The sequence below is a fragment of the Danio rerio genome, chromosome 5 (assembly GCF_049306965.1).
Source record: "Danio rerio strain Tuebingen ecotype United States chromosome 5, GRCz12tu, whole genome shotgun sequence".
NCBI lineage: Eukaryota > Metazoa > Chordata > Actinopteri > Cypriniformes > Danionidae > Danio > Danio rerio.
Genome location: NC_133180.1, coordinates 24009284 through 24025148, shown reverse-complemented (window position 1 = coordinate 24025148; position 15865 = coordinate 24009284). Strand labels below are relative to the sequence as shown.

Sequence of the window (15865 nt, the reverse complement as noted above, 5' to 3'; positions counted from 1 at the left end):
TATCTAGAGAAATACGTCTGTAAAATAACAGGAAATGTACTGGCAGCTTATTACAAGCTAGTTTAAATTGGATATACAACACCAACCCAGACAATAGATCACTTTAAACCAGGGGTGTCCAAACTTGGTTATGGAGGGCCATAATCCTGCTGAGTTTAGCTCCAACAGACCTGCCAGGAAGTTTTTTTTTTTTTTTGACACCATAAAATTATAATCAGTTAAGAAAATATACTGTTCTTATATTTTATATCAGGCAAAACAGCAGCTCCTCTGTTCAGTTGCCTCTGTTTATAGAGCAGTCATAACCGGATTAACCTCGTTGACTTATCGGAAGAACGGACTGAAGCGGACCATGAGGCGTTTAGCTTTCTATTATAATGTCTATGGTTTGAAACCTAAAGGTTTGTTGAAGCAGGCTGGGAACTAAACTGTGCAGGGCTGTGGCCCTCCAGGAACTGAGTTTGACACCCTTGACCTGTTGAACCTGGAACAACATTTCTATTAGTCAATCAGATTGATGAATAAGTTCACATTTTATGTTAAGGTTGATTTACATTGAGGGTTACATGCTTCTACATCATTGTTGTACGACTAATCATCCTCTCTGATATTGAGAATAATTTACAGTTATGGCTAGGTTTATGCCGACAAGAAGTTGTCTAACAGCAAGAAGGTCGCTGGTTCGAGTGTCATCTGGGCCAGTTGGCATTTCTGTGTGGAGTTTGCATGTTCTCCCCGTGTCGGCGTAGGTTTCCTCCACAGTGGTACTGATCAACTACATTAGCAGTAGTGTATTAGTGTGGGTGAAAATGATGGGCCCACTGTATGAAACATATGTCAGAGTAGTTACAGGTTCATTCTGCTGTGGCGACCCCTGATAAATTAGTAACTATGCTGAAGGATAGTGAGTGAGTGAATGAGTGAGTGAGTGAGGTTTAGGGGTAGGGATTAGGCAGTGGCGTAGCGGATGGGCCCGCTGTATGAAACATGCTAGAGTAGTTAGCGGTTCATTCCGCTGTGGCGACCCCTGATAAATCAGTAACTATGCTGAAGGATAGTGAGTGAGTGAGTGAGGTTTAGGGGTAGGGATTATGCAGTGGCGTAGCGGATGGGCCTGCTGAAGGAAACATATGTCAGAGTAGTTAGCAGTTCATTCCACTGTGGCGACCCCTGATAAATCAGTAACTATGCTGAAGGATAGTGAGTGAGTGAGTGAGTCAGTAAGTGAGTGAGTGAGGTTTAGGGGTAGGGATTATGCAGTGGCGTAGCAAATGGGCCCGCTGTATGAAACATGCCAGAGTAGTTAGCGGTTCATTCCGCTGTGGCGACCCCTGATGAATAAGTAACTATGCTGAAGGATAGTGAGTGAGTGAATGAGTGAGTGAGTGAGTGAGTGAGTGAGTGAGTGAGGTTTAGGGGTAGGGATTAAGCAGTGGCGTAGCAAATGGGCCAGCTGTATAAAACATGTCAGAGTAGTTAGTGGTTCATTCCGCTGTGGCGACCCCTGATAAATCAGTAACTATGCTGAAGTGAGTGAGTGAGGTTTAGGGGTAGGGATTAGGCAGTGACGTAGCGGGTGGGCCCGCTGTGTGAAACATATGCCAGAGTAGTTAGCGGTTCATTCTGCTGTGGTGACCCCTGATAAATCAGTAACTTATCTGAAGGATAGTGAGTGAGTGAGTGAGTGAGTGAGGTTTAGGGGTAGGGATTAGGCAGTGGCGTAGCAAATGGGCCCGTGTATAAAACATGTCAGAGTAGTTAGTGGTTCATTCCGCTGTGGCGACCCCTGATAAATCAGTAGCTATGCTGAAGGACAGTGAGTGAGTGAGGTTTAGGGGTAGGGATTAGGCAGTGGCGTAGCGGAAGGGCCAACTGTATGAAACATGTGCCAGAATAGTTAGCGGTTCATTTCGCTGTGGCGACCCCTGATAAATTAGTAACTATGCTGAAGGACAGTGAGTGAGTGAGTGTGTGAGGTAGGTTTAGGGGTAGGGATTAGGCAGTGGCGTAGCGGATGGGCCCGCTGTAGGAAAAATATGTCATAGTAGTTAACGGTTCATTCTGCTGTGGCGACCCCTGATAAATTAGTAACTATGCTGAAGGACAGTGAGTGAGTGAGTGAGTGAGTGAGTGAGTGAGTGAGTGAGGTTTAGGGGTAGGGATTATGCAGTGGTGTAGCAGATGGGCCTGCTGTAGGAAACATGCCAGAGTAGTTAGCAGTTCATTCCGCTGTGGCGACCCCTGATAAATCAGTAACTATGCTGAAGGATACTGAGTGAGTGAGTGAGTGAATGAGTGAATGAGTGAGTGAGTGAGTGAGTTACTAGAGATTGATTTTATCACTGGTGATACTGTGTCAAACCAGTTCTGGAAGCTCAAATTAGTTCGATCAGATGTGTTTAGAGGTTAAATTGAGGGTCTGCTGTCCCCTCACTTTTATTTACTTTAAAAACCTATAATAAAAATGTGTATGTGATCTATCAAGCATGTAGTTTGTATTTCATTTTTTTACTATATAAGTTGGCAGTTCATTCCGCTGTGGCGACCCCATGAATGAATGAATGAATGAATATATATAGTAAAAAAAAAGAAATACAAACTACATGCTTGATAGATCAGGAATCCCTGTTTTTATATCAGTTGTTTATTATTAATAAATAAATATATAATAAATAAAGAAATGTATTAATTTGTTTGGAGATTAAATTTAAGTGCATTGTTATCAAAGAAATCGGGTTTTCTAAAAAAAAAGTCAAATGAAAAGAGCATGTTTAATGTGAAACAAATATGTGAAAACTTCAACACGTGGATGCATACATTTAGCAAACTCCAAGTTGAAGTGTGTTACCTGCTGCAGCTCCCCTCCCCCACCCCTCTGTTCGTGTGTATGTGTGTGTGTGTGTTTGTGTTTTAAGCACCCATCCCCCACTGTCAACTCACAGAAGCCTCAAGAGAGCTGCCCTGGGGTAGACTACGACTATAACAATAATATTAAATTAGTTTGTAAATGTAATTCAAGTTTACAACACCTATCAGGTTTCCCCTCACTTTTATTTTACTTAAAAAAATAAATAAATATATATATATAGTATTAAAAACAAGTTTGATGGATCAGGAAGCATGTTGAAAACATGCCTTAAGATTGTGTTAAAACGCTAAGAATCTCTGTTTTTATATCAATTGTTTTTATTAATTAATAAATTATATATATATATAATTTATTTATTTGTTTGGAGATTAAAGTGCACCATCAAAGAAATCGGATTTTCTAAAAAAAAAGTCAAATGAAAAGAGCATGTTTAATGTGAAACAAATATGTGAAAACTTCAACACGTGGATGCATACATTTAGCAAACTCCAAGTTGAAGCGTGTTACCTGCTGCAATTCCCCTCCCCCACCCCTCTGTTCGCGTGTATGTGTGTGTGTGTGTGTGTCTTGAGCACCCATCCCCCACTGTCAACTCACAGACACTTCATGAGAGCTGCCCTGGGGTAGAGACTATGACTATGACGACGACAATAATATAAAATTAGTTTGTTAACGTAATTCTAGTCTACAACACCTATCAGGTTTCCCCTCACTTTTTTTTTACTTTAAAAATATATATATTTTTTTGTTTTATAATTATTTTTTATTATATATATATATATATATATATATATATATATATATATATATATATATATATATATATATTTATTTATTTACTTATTTGGAGATTAAATTAAAGTGCACCATAATCAAAGAAAATCAGGTTTTCTAAAAAAAAAAAAGTCAAATGAAAAGAGCATGTTCAACATAAAACAAATATGTGAACACTTCAACACGTGGATGCATACATTTTGCAAACTCCAAGTTGAACCTGCTGCAGTTTCCCTCCTTCACCCCTCCCCCACCCCTCTGTTCATGTGTATGTGTGTGTGTGTTAAGCACACATCCCTCACAGCGCCTCATTCAACTCATGAACGCGCGGCATTTGCAAACACGTGCTAATGACGCAATCAATTGGAGACGCCTTTTCCCGCGAACTCATCTCATCTCTCCTGGGAGAGCAGGTAAATCAATTTATGTATTTAAATGCATAATTACTGCTTACACGACAAAACATTGCCTTTGTAAGATGTATGTTTAGTGCTTATATTCCTTTGTCGATTATATTTGTTGAAATGTATTTAATAGCAATGTTAGCTGTATACTGTTTAACACACATTTCTGTTGATCAAAATAGTGCTTGCGTGTGCTTGTGTGGTTGCCCCAAAAATAAAATCTTTATTTTTTGTTTAATATGGTGATTATTTTAAATTTCTTTAAGTAAATAAGCCTTTTAATGATGTTAATTAGCTTGCCCAAACGCACAGAACATTATATATATATATATATATATATATATATATATATATATATATATATATATATATATATATATATATATATAAATAACGTCTTTATTATATCAAAGTATATATAATTTTGAGGTGTGTAAAGTTACAAAAACATGAAAATAGTTCATGTGGGTCTAGCCCTGTTTTCAGTCTAAATAACAATGTATTTATAGCTTTGTTTAACGAATATAGGAAAATTAATCTTGGATGTGATTTACATCCTACCTATTCTGTTTTTAATTACATTATGATTTAATTTCTGATTAAAATTTTTAGATAGAAGTACATTACTACATCTATGTGAAATCATTTGGGTTCAGCAGAACAATAGACAATATATATAATGTATTATGCTATTAATTTTATGTTATTTATTAGCATAATATAATTTATTATATTTATTTTTTCGTAAAGTCTTTATAGGAAACATGCCCTTTGTCTTCATGCTGGGATTAAGAAAAAACAGAAAGCGTAAAATACCTCAAGAGGATGCAGAACATTACATTTGTTGTAAAAGTGACAAACCTGCAAGTGCAATTCATCAACAATTACAAAGGTAAGGTATACTCACAAACACTCTATCTCTCTGTCTATATCTCTCTATGCAGTGGTTCAATATAGAATGATAATGAACATGTACAATATTGACATTATGGGAACTCAAAATACATTGAATAATTATTTATTATGTAAACTTTTACAGTTCTTTTTAGTAAAATCCATGTTGTGTTGCAGTGGTATTGTTAACAGTGCAACATTCTAAGAGACTTAATTGTTTTTCAATAATATTTTCAAGTTCATATGGCCTACTACAGGTTGAAATATTAACTGAAACTGTTACTAAAATTTAAAATATTTATAGGTCAGTTGTACTGTACATTAACTCTGTGCAAGAAGGCTTCAATAGTAAACATTAGTTAATTAAAAGTATTGGTAAAGTTTAATGTTAATCTTAGGTGATGATAATTTCTTAATGCTGATGTATGTGTTAAAATTATAGTAATCTGATTACAATCGTTTTACTAAAGTTAGTCGTTTTACTAAATGGGGATAATAACTAATAATATTCAGTTGTATTATTTTATCCTATATTAGCACAGTAACTGTAATGAATCTGGCTTTTTTCTCACCGTTGACTTTAATCCATTAATTTTATTTTAAAGTGTTACCTGTTGTACTTTATCATACTTTTGCAATTAAATTGGGTTGAAACATTTATTAACTCTGAACATGTGTATATACAACAAAGCACTACATTAATTATTTTTGCTATTATAATTGTTAAAGTAACCAATGCAAACCATACACACACTTAAATTAGTTTTTAATGTATCTGTAATGTTGTAAAATATTTTACAGATTACCAGACTTTTAATTTTCAGCCAGGCACTCCAATGGCTTCCAATGACATCTTTCCATTTCAAAATTGTCACGTTTAAGATCTGTTTTTTTAAAAAAATCAGTAATCTTCACTACCTGTTATATATGAGATGCAGTGGGTTTCAGATCGGACAAGAAGCACTGCATTAAAGTCCATATCCCCCCGCCATGTCTTTAAAATATGACAGTTTTTTTACCCTGTATTTTGGTTGTTGCTAGATCAGATATGGTTGCAGCCGAAAGTTAACGAAAACTATTTATATTATTTCTTAAATTTCACATTTGTTGTATTTTATTAACGTCTATCCCCACCCCAACCCTAAATCCAACTGTCACAGTAACGTAAAACAGTAGTTGTATTGAGTATTATTTATGCTGCTATCTATTAAAATACCCAATACATTTTATTTTTTAAAGCCTACCTCCACCCCAACCTTAAACCCAACCGTCACAGTACTGTAAAAATATTCATTATTGTTATACATTCATTCATTCATTTTCTTTTCAGCTTAGTCCTTTTATTAATCTGGGGTCGCTACAGCAGAATGAACCGCCAACTATTCCAGCATATGTTTTACACAGCGGATGCCCTTCCAGCTGCAACCCATCACTAAGAAACCCATACAAATTCATTCACACTCATACACTTCAGACAATTTTTATCTTACCCAGTTCACCTGTACCACATGTCTTTGGACTGTGGGGGAAACCGGAGCACCCTGAGGAAACCCACGCGAATACAGGGAGAACATGCAAACTCCACACAGAAACACCAACTGACCCAGGCTTGAACTAGCGACCTTCTTGTTGTGAGGCGACAGCACTACCTACTGTGCCACCGCGTCGCCTATTATACAGTGTCATAAAAATGCTGCTATATGGATGTGCATAGCACATACCAGCCGGCCACGTATTCGATTTAGACTTTACCCAGTATTTTCAATGGAATATCTGCGCTAGCCTTTTGCTATACTGACGGCGCTAGTGGTTATACCATCGTTCATCTAATTTTACGCTTGAACAACTAAATGAATGCTTTAGTCTGTTTAACTGAATGTATTGTAATTACATTACAACATTGATGATGTACAAACAACCTTGTGAAATTGAAAATACCCACATTAAGCTATCACCGGAAGTTTATCGTTGGCTTTAAAACTCTAGCTGTGCAGAGAGCCCATTGTGCATAAACAATTTTGTTCCAAATCCCCGTTAATATCTAATCTTTGTGCTAACAAACAATAGCGAACACGGTTGGGCAAGTTACTTCCAAAATGTAATGCATTACAGTATATATATATTAAAAGTTACTGCCATTTCTTTTTTTGTAATTGGTTAAATGACAATATTAATATCTCAGAAATGCATTACACTACTTTTGTATTACTTTTAGGTTACTTTAACCAAAATACCCACAGAAGTACAACTCTAATGAATTAAAGTATTAATTTTCAATAGTATGTCTATGTTTTCAAATACATTTAGCTATATATTGTAATTATTCAGAGAAATTTTTGTTTGCACAAGGAGTCTGACAACAGCCAGTGCTCCACACAGAGATCTGGTCATTTATTTGACATATTTTCTTTTAAATATATATTCATAGTGCTTTACCTTTTACACATTTATATATATGACTGTGTAACTGTAATCACTTCTGGGGATGGGGACTTTTTACAGTAAAAGGTAGCAATTTTATTTTATCCAATAAATGCATTGATAATATCCACAGATTTTTAAATAGTCAATCAAATGAACTTAAACTATTAAAATTGCAACAAACATTTGTTTTGGCCCAAACTACAAAAACAAACAAATTTAAAACTAGTTTAAACACACTGGTTTAATCATCTATACATGTCATTATGACTATATTGTATAAATATTATTTCAAAGACCTACATCATGCTAACAATTAAAAGCTGAATGACATGACATAACAGGCGATTGCCCTCTGAGTGCACCTGAAAAGACATGAATGACACTTCTCATAAAGCTTGAGAAGCATACAGGACAAGTAGAACATTTAGTTCAAATAAAAACACAAAAGTCTGTAGAATTTAATGCAAACTCTAAAAATGCAATTATGTACCAATGATAATTAATTTTCAAGAAACTGCAGCTAATGAACATCTTTTGTTTAGGAGGATGAGTTTTCACCACTGAAGCTTTATTCAGAGGGGATTTTGTTCTTGATTACAAGTTTGGGTGGTGAGTATGATTAGCCGAAAGGTTATTAAATATGTTTAGATGTGGTTAAATAAATGAGCAAATAAGCAAACATAACACTGCCGTGCCCCTATGCCAGGGATCACCAAACTTGTTCTTGGAGGGCCGGTGTCCTGCTGATTTTAGCTCTAACCCAAATCAAACACACCTGAACAAGATAAACAAGGTCTTACTAGGTATACTTGAAACACCCAGGCAGGTGTGTTAAGGCAAGTTGGAGCTAAACCCTGCAGGGCACTGGACCTCTAGAAATAAGATTGGTGACCCCTGGCCTATGCTATAGTATCATGATCGGTGATCTCAAAGGTGGATGATATGAAAATTGTGTATCACCCAACAATAATGTCCAAGCACTGCACAACTCTGAACAAGTTCGACCCACGCATGTGCAAGGCAGGCAATTCTGTAATCTATCAGCTTAAATATATCGGCCATATTTTGATATCAGACTGATGACCATAACATTAAAAAAATAGCATTTATCGGCTGATATTGATATGGCCAATAATATATTATGCGTCTCAAAATTTAAGTATTTCTGATTCTGATCATTCTGATTACAATCAGTTCCCATATTTGATTGCAATTTCATAAAAAATGTTCCTCACAGACATAAAAAATATTTTACAGGAATTGAGAAGTGAAATGTAAATTAACACTTCTAATCAAATCTGTAGTTTTAGTGAAATAATTAGCAAGTTTTAAAATAGAATTAATTCTCGATACTATTGTTAACACCTCTTTGAAGATGGTCACAGAAAAAAAAATAGTACATCTTAAATGTATAAACTTTAAAAATTGTTTGTATTTTATGCTTAGATTGTTTTATGTTTTACAGCATGGATGCATCGAAAGAAGATGGGTCTTAAGGGAGACTTGTAAATGATGACCACAAAGCTCCTAACTGCAAAATGAAAATCATATCTTTGCTGTGTGCAACATACTTCCAGGAGAAGATATAACCTACAATTATGGAGATTCTGGTTATGGTGAGTAGGGGTCAGTAGTATGAGTCTACAGAAATCAGTAGGTTCACTTACCAATTGTCTATATTATGAAACATAAAATTCAACCATAATTATACGGATGCTTTATTCTGTAATATTGACAGTCAAAATAGCAATACTGACTGACATGTATAAGTAGAAAGTCTGGTCAGAAGGAATATACAGGGTTTCCGCGGGGTCTTAAAAATTCTAAAATTAAAAAATCGAAATTTAAGGCCTTCAAAAGTCCTAAATTCACTGTTCTAAGTCTAAAATATTTTTGCACAGGTCTTATTTTTGCGATGTCCATGTAACGCTACATCTAAAACTCATTTAAATTCTTTTTCTGTTGTTGTTGCTAGGTTTTCAGGGTGTTGTAGTTCTTTATTTCACTAGTCCAATTGTAATTTGCGTTATTACAACTACAAATAAGACCGACATGCCCTATACCGACAATTGCCAATCAGCTTTCTGTTATTGAACTCAGTGCGCGCGGTAAATGTGATGTCATCACTGTGTTTATGGAGGTCTGCCAGCCGCGACATGATTTTGGCTGGCAGAGCTCACAAAATGTTTTTTCAGTTCATGCGGTTCAAATTTGATTTGAATTGAATATGAAACACTTTGAAGAGATTTTGTCTGAAACAGGTATGACTGTACACATATAGGGCTGGACAATAATTCGATATCAATATATATCGCGATAGATTTTTTTCAATAACAGTGATGATTTTTAAACCCATTTCCGGTATTTCGATATACATTTGCATACATCTGTTTTATTATAGATAAGATCTTATACCTTGTATCATTTGTCACTGAATGACTTTTCGTGCTCAGAATGAGCGTGATGTCACTTGCGTGATGACGTACATCACAGACACGCTGCCACTGCCAGCGCTCAGAAGTTAGTTAAGCTGCTCCGTCGCAGAATGCTACAAAATGCTACAAAATGTGTGCCCTGAATACTGATGTGAATGAACAAGCTTCCACAACTAAGAATGCAGACAAATTAGTTGATGAGAGAGGAAAGACGAATGCAGTGGTGTGGAAGTGATTCAGCTTTTTAAGTTTCGATAAACGTTTAGTTTCGGTGCAAAATGTGCGGTAGAGTGGTGCCGAGTCTGCCGACTAACAGCGGAAACACATCAAATCTGTTCCACCCGATAGAACATACTGAGAGTCAGAAGCAATGACAGAAGATGAGGCATCATTTAAGTTTAAGTCAACCTGTCGCCTCACCATCCACCTTCCCGACACAGATGGCTATGAGGCGCCGTGTAGGATCTAAATAAAACTTTGCTTATCAACACGAGCATATAAATTACTCGCATATAAACCTATACTATGTTCAAAACATGTATGAAACTTGCGCATATATAAACTTGATGCATGCCCATTGATACACCCATTAGGGCTGGACAATGATTCGATATCAATATATATCGCTATAGAATTGTTTTCAGTAACGTGATATGAGTTTTAAACTCATTTCCGGTATTTCGATATAAATTTGCATATATATATATATATATATAAAATAATTATATTTTTAAGATCTTATAGATTGCATTAGGGATGTAACGGTATCAGAATTTCACGGTACGGTAATACCTCGGTATGAATGTCACGGTACGGTATTTATTGAATCATTTACAGGAAAAACAAAACTTATGAAAATACTCCAAAAAGTGCCAAAAGTGTCAATGACATACAAATTAGCCATCTATCTGTAACATTTGAAACAGGAACTTCAATTTTAATAACAAAAAAATATTAAACCATGTAAAAAACTAAAGTTTCAATTTAGTATTGTTGAAAACTCATCACATTCAACATTTAATCACTCACTCACTCACTTAGATAGAGATGGGTTTTAAGGAAAATTATCTTATAACTATAATCTGGTAAAAGCTGGTATCTCTGGGTATTTACAATGTCCCCTGCAACAGAAAAAACCCCTCTCATTTAGGACTGAGGTTTCTGGGAGAGAGATATGACTTGGCCCAGGTTGACAGCAGTGGGGTAACGTTGTGCATTGTCTTTCCCCCACTTGAGAGGACAAGCCATGAGTGAGATAGAGATCTCTTTGCGGTACAAGTCAATGTCTGCATCAATCTGAACAGTGTGCTGTGTTCTGCAGTCCCCATACTATTAGTCGTATTCCCCAACTTGCAGGCACGTGCACACATAGGGCTCAACCTGTGCAGTGCACATGCCCTTTTTAGTCTTGGATAGAAAGTGCCCTTCCAAAATGATCAAAAGTGCCCCCGCGACGCGACACACCCTCCGTGCCGCTCTTCAGTAGGCGCGCGACAACACCGCTCTTGAGTATGCGCGCTCAACCCCCCCTCCCCGCTTTACAGTACGCGCGCGACAACACAGCTGATCAGAACACGCGCGACAACACAGCTATTCAGTACGCGCGCGACAACACCGCTATTCAGTACGCGCGCGGCGACAACACCCGCTTTATGTTCGATCATTTCCAGGTCTTTTTCATCCTCGCTTCTAGCAGCACACTTCATTTCCGCATTACTGGATCTGTAGCGACAACAGACCGCAAAGAATGATGGCAACCCCAGGGCTGATGGGAATTGTAGTTTCCGCTACCTCCCGTTCGCTTCATTCGCCTGAGCAAATTTTCTCAGAAGACCTATAGTTTTATCGAGTCATGCGACTACGCTAATATCAGAAAAAATTTATATTGCGGTATGACGGTATTTACAATACCGTTACATCCCTAGATTGCATCATTTGTCACTGAGTGACGGTCAGTGCTCAGCCATCAGAAAGAGCATGATGTACGTCATCACGCATGTGACATCACAGACACGCTGCCAGCGCTTAGCACAGCAGTTGGTTAGCTACGTCGCAGAAAGTTTGCCCTGAAGTGTGCCCTGAATACAGATGTGAATGAACAAGCTATATATATATATATATATATATATATATATCTATTTGCACAGGGCTTGACATTAACTTTTTTGATCACCAGCCACTGTGGCTAGTAGATTTCCAACTTTACTAGCCACTCTGCATTTTCACTATCCACAATTTTGTTGTTGGAAAAATATATTTTATATGCATAAGTTTGACGTTGACATGCTAAAATTACTTGATTTAAATTTTGTGTTATGTCCACGTGTTCTCAATCATTTCACTTTTTGTGTGTCGAGTATGAGGTTGCTCAATGAGCATGAGCAAAGGAGTCATGGTTTCATAGTGTTTGCACGACTAGCATGACTTTTTTTAGAGCTCAAAATTAACGGTTTACCAAATTTATCTCTATAACCATACAAAACAATAATTATTTCTTAGACACAAATGTTTAATGTGTCAAAACAAGCAAAATATAGCTGTATACTATACTTTTTATTTAATAAAACATTTCTTAAAAAAGAAAGAAAAGCAATTGACTTTTAAAAAAATAACTATTGTCATGTATCAAAAATATTTACAGTAATCTGTCGTGGCTAATGATCTCTCATTTGGTATTCACTTGCTTTCTTCTGCTCACGTGATCACAATTATTTTACTTCTCGATTCTAAGATCACATTTGCACGCATATTGGGTCATCCTTATATTGTCGAACCCTGCTTTTAGGAAAACTACAAAATTGAAAAAAAATTATTTTCAACCAGGCAAAGTGGCTTGTGGGAGTGACTGTCTAACACGACAAAGCTGAAATCTACCTGAATTTGGCGTGTTGCCGGGTGTTAATGTAAAGCCCTGTGTGTGTGTGTGTGTGTATATATATATATATATATATATATGTCTGTTTGTAAAGGCTAAATACAAAAAAGAGAGTGAACATTTGAAAAAGTTAACAAGTAAAATTTTTTTAAACCTTTTTATTAAAAGAAAAGTTATAAGAGCCTGGAGGTATTATAGACTTTGCAAATTCAGTTTGCAGATATTTGTAGGTACAGACATCTATTGTGTGCGTTCTTGGCAGTTTTTTTATGTCTTTTTAATATTGTCCATATCGATATCGGAATTATATCATATCGACCGAAATTAAGAAGTATATCGTGATATTTGTCATATCATCCAGCCCTATACACACATCTTCTTTATGATCAGTCCATGCGTGATCATAGGGAGAAGTAGAACCAGATGACCAATACTTTTTGGCTAGAAATTGCAACAGCAGTGGGAAAGGAGGACAGTTTTTGTAAAAGTTTGGAAAAACCTGAGGGATAAGTTTGTTTAAAAAAGAGTCCATGCAAAAGTGTAGACCCAGTTGGTTTTAATATTACAGAATGTTTTTCCATCATTCATAGGTTTTACACTAATGTATAGACCTATATTACAATTTCGAATTTAAAACAATTTACAAGTTACAAACTAAAATTAAGTAACAAAATTTTGCCTAATTACCCTAACCTGCCAAGTTCACCTAATTAACCTAATTAGGCTTTTAAATGTCACTTTAAGGTGTATAGAAGTGTCTTCAAAAATATCTAGTCAAATATTATTTACTGTCATCATGGCAAACAGAAAATAAATCTGTTATTAGAGATGAGTTATTAAAACTATTATGTTTGAAATGTGTTGAAAAAAAAATCTGCTCTCCATTAAACGGGAATTGGGGAAAAATAAACAGGGGGGCTAATAATTCTGACTTCAACTGGAAAGGAATATATATATATATATGTATCAGTTTACAGTATATTGATGCCCAATTTCTAGGCTTTATTGGTAATAACTAAACTAGCCAGAAAGTCATGTGTGAATTGTTGAGTGGGCAAAATAAAAAATAAAAAACCTCAATATTTTTAGTGAGTGTACTTGTTTTCTGTTTTTATTTCTGCCTTAATAAAAAATATAATTGTAGAGCAACCCAAGATCTGTTGCCATTAATATTTAACTTTAATGGGTAGAACTGTCTGAGATATGAAGAAAAGCATGTGATGCATCATTTAGATAAAAAATGTATTTAAAAAATCTTGAATGGTTATAAAAATCTTTATAATTAATTATAAAATAATTAAAAACGATTATCCTGAATGATATTAATGATATGACCTAGTTCCAGAAGCTTTTTACTTCTCTGTTTATTTGTCAGATTTTACTGTCGGTTTCTTCTTCTTCTGATCTCTTTATGTGTATGCGTGTTTTTGATATTGCGATATAGGTCCTAAATTTAATACTTAATGGTCTTAAAAAGGTCTTAATAAGTCTTAAATTTGACATTATGATATCTGCAGAAACCCTGAATATAGAAAAAGAAGAATATACTTGTTCTGTCTTGACAAATATTTCTGATTTCGATATTCTCTGTTTTTTTTCTGACATCCAGTCCCATAATGTTCTGTCTCCTCACCTGCTTTGGACAACGTGAAGATGAGTGATCCTCACAAACAAACTGAGCCACAACAGTCAGACAAAGCAAGAAGATCAGGGAATAAGACGGTAACCCTTTCATTCAGGCACCAGGTAGACTATCTAGTGATATTTGCTGCTAAGTGAACAGGGCAGAGTAACCAGAACAAGGTAAGACAGACCCTTTGGCAGGTTTATTTAAAATGTAATCTTGTTCTAACTATATAACATCATACAATTGTGTCTTAAAGCAATTTATTTAAAGATGAAAGGATAGCTCAATTATGTATTTTCACATGCCAGATATTCTGGAGTTAATTCATACAGTATGACCAATAGTACACATACAGATTTTACTATAAAAGATTGGTTAATTACTGGCAAGTGATAGTTGGACTGCATAGTTAATCGTAAAAAGATGGCGATCTCGATTCGAACCCCTGAACGTCGATGCGTGAACGACATTTAAATGACCATATTGCAGTTTGGTGTTATGTTTACTACAAGATAGGGTTGTGCCGATTGACACTAGTGTTGTGTATCGATGATAGGGAGAGATATCACAGAGAGCTGAGGCCTGACTATTTTAAAGATGATGTTTGGTTCGTTTCACATTTATGTAGACCTATTACATGTGTTAAATTCATTTTTAAATAAAAGACTTATTATTAATATTATCTTGTTGTTGATGTTATTCTTATCAGAATTAATAATCAATTAACTGTAATTTGTCCAGCTTTAGCTGTGTCCGTCAGCATTGCCTAACCGAGACTTTCAGACTGCAGCAGCAATCATTTAAATTGAAAATTGCCTGCTCAAAGGAAAAAAAATACAATGATTTTAAAATTGCAAGGCGAGTATTACCTATATTCACAATTTTTACCAAAATCAGCATGTCAAAAAGAATTTATTTCCCATTCTTTGCATATCAAGTTAATATGCAACTTCACTGTTACTTAAAAATAATAGGCTAAATAACAAAACAGGATTTAATTAACAAACAAGTTATAGGTGCAGTAGGTGATCTGCCAATACTAACCGGTTGGCATAATATCTTTGAAACACAGTCCCTCCCCTGCCATCCAAAGCCACGCCTCCTAAAACACGAATGCTCATCGTAAAGATGGCAGTGGACAACCCACTAGATCATGTCATTCACCATTTATAAATGTAGCTAGTGTTTGGCCGGTGGTGTGCAGGAATTACACTTATTACTAAACCATACTTGCATGCTATTTCACATGAATATTCAGAGTAGTGGTGAACAATATAAAGAGCGCATCACAGGCTGTCATTGTTCAGAAATGACCCAATATAAATACAAAAGCATCTTCAGCTCAGTAAAGTAGGCTAGGCCGTATAGCTCTATTTACTGATGTTTTGTTGTTAAACTAAATATAAATCTACTTTATCAACGCAGTAAAAGGACCTTATGAAACTGAAAATAGTCGCATCAATCTTTCACGGGGAGATTTCAGTGGCTGAACAACACTTCTGTGCAAATAACCCATTTATAACAACACAATCTACATCAGCTCTGTGTGACTAAAAGAGTTTA

General features: G+C 35.7%; 1 protein-coding gene across 3 annotated transcripts in view; it reads left to right on the top strand.

Annotated features, from left to right (window-relative positions):
• The window catches only part of nlgn3b (neuroligin 3b), a 67343-nt gene that overhangs the window by 5682 nt on the left and 45796 nt on the right, over positions 1-15865 (top strand). Inside the window, exons 1-5 of one of the 3 annotated variants that reach the window (XM_068221271.1) lie at positions 4005-4056; positions 4798-4939; positions 7908-7974; positions 8831-8981; positions 14285-14397. The exons of 1 other annotated variant lie outside the window; for it this stretch is intronic. The gene's annotated coding sequence lies outside the window, so the exon portion shown is untranslated. Of the gene's footprint in view, positions 1-4004; positions 4057-4797; positions 4940-7907; positions 7975-8830; positions 8982-14284; positions 14398-15865 lie in introns of those variants that run through there. One more of the 3 variants, XM_068221272.1, reaches the window with a different exon arrangement.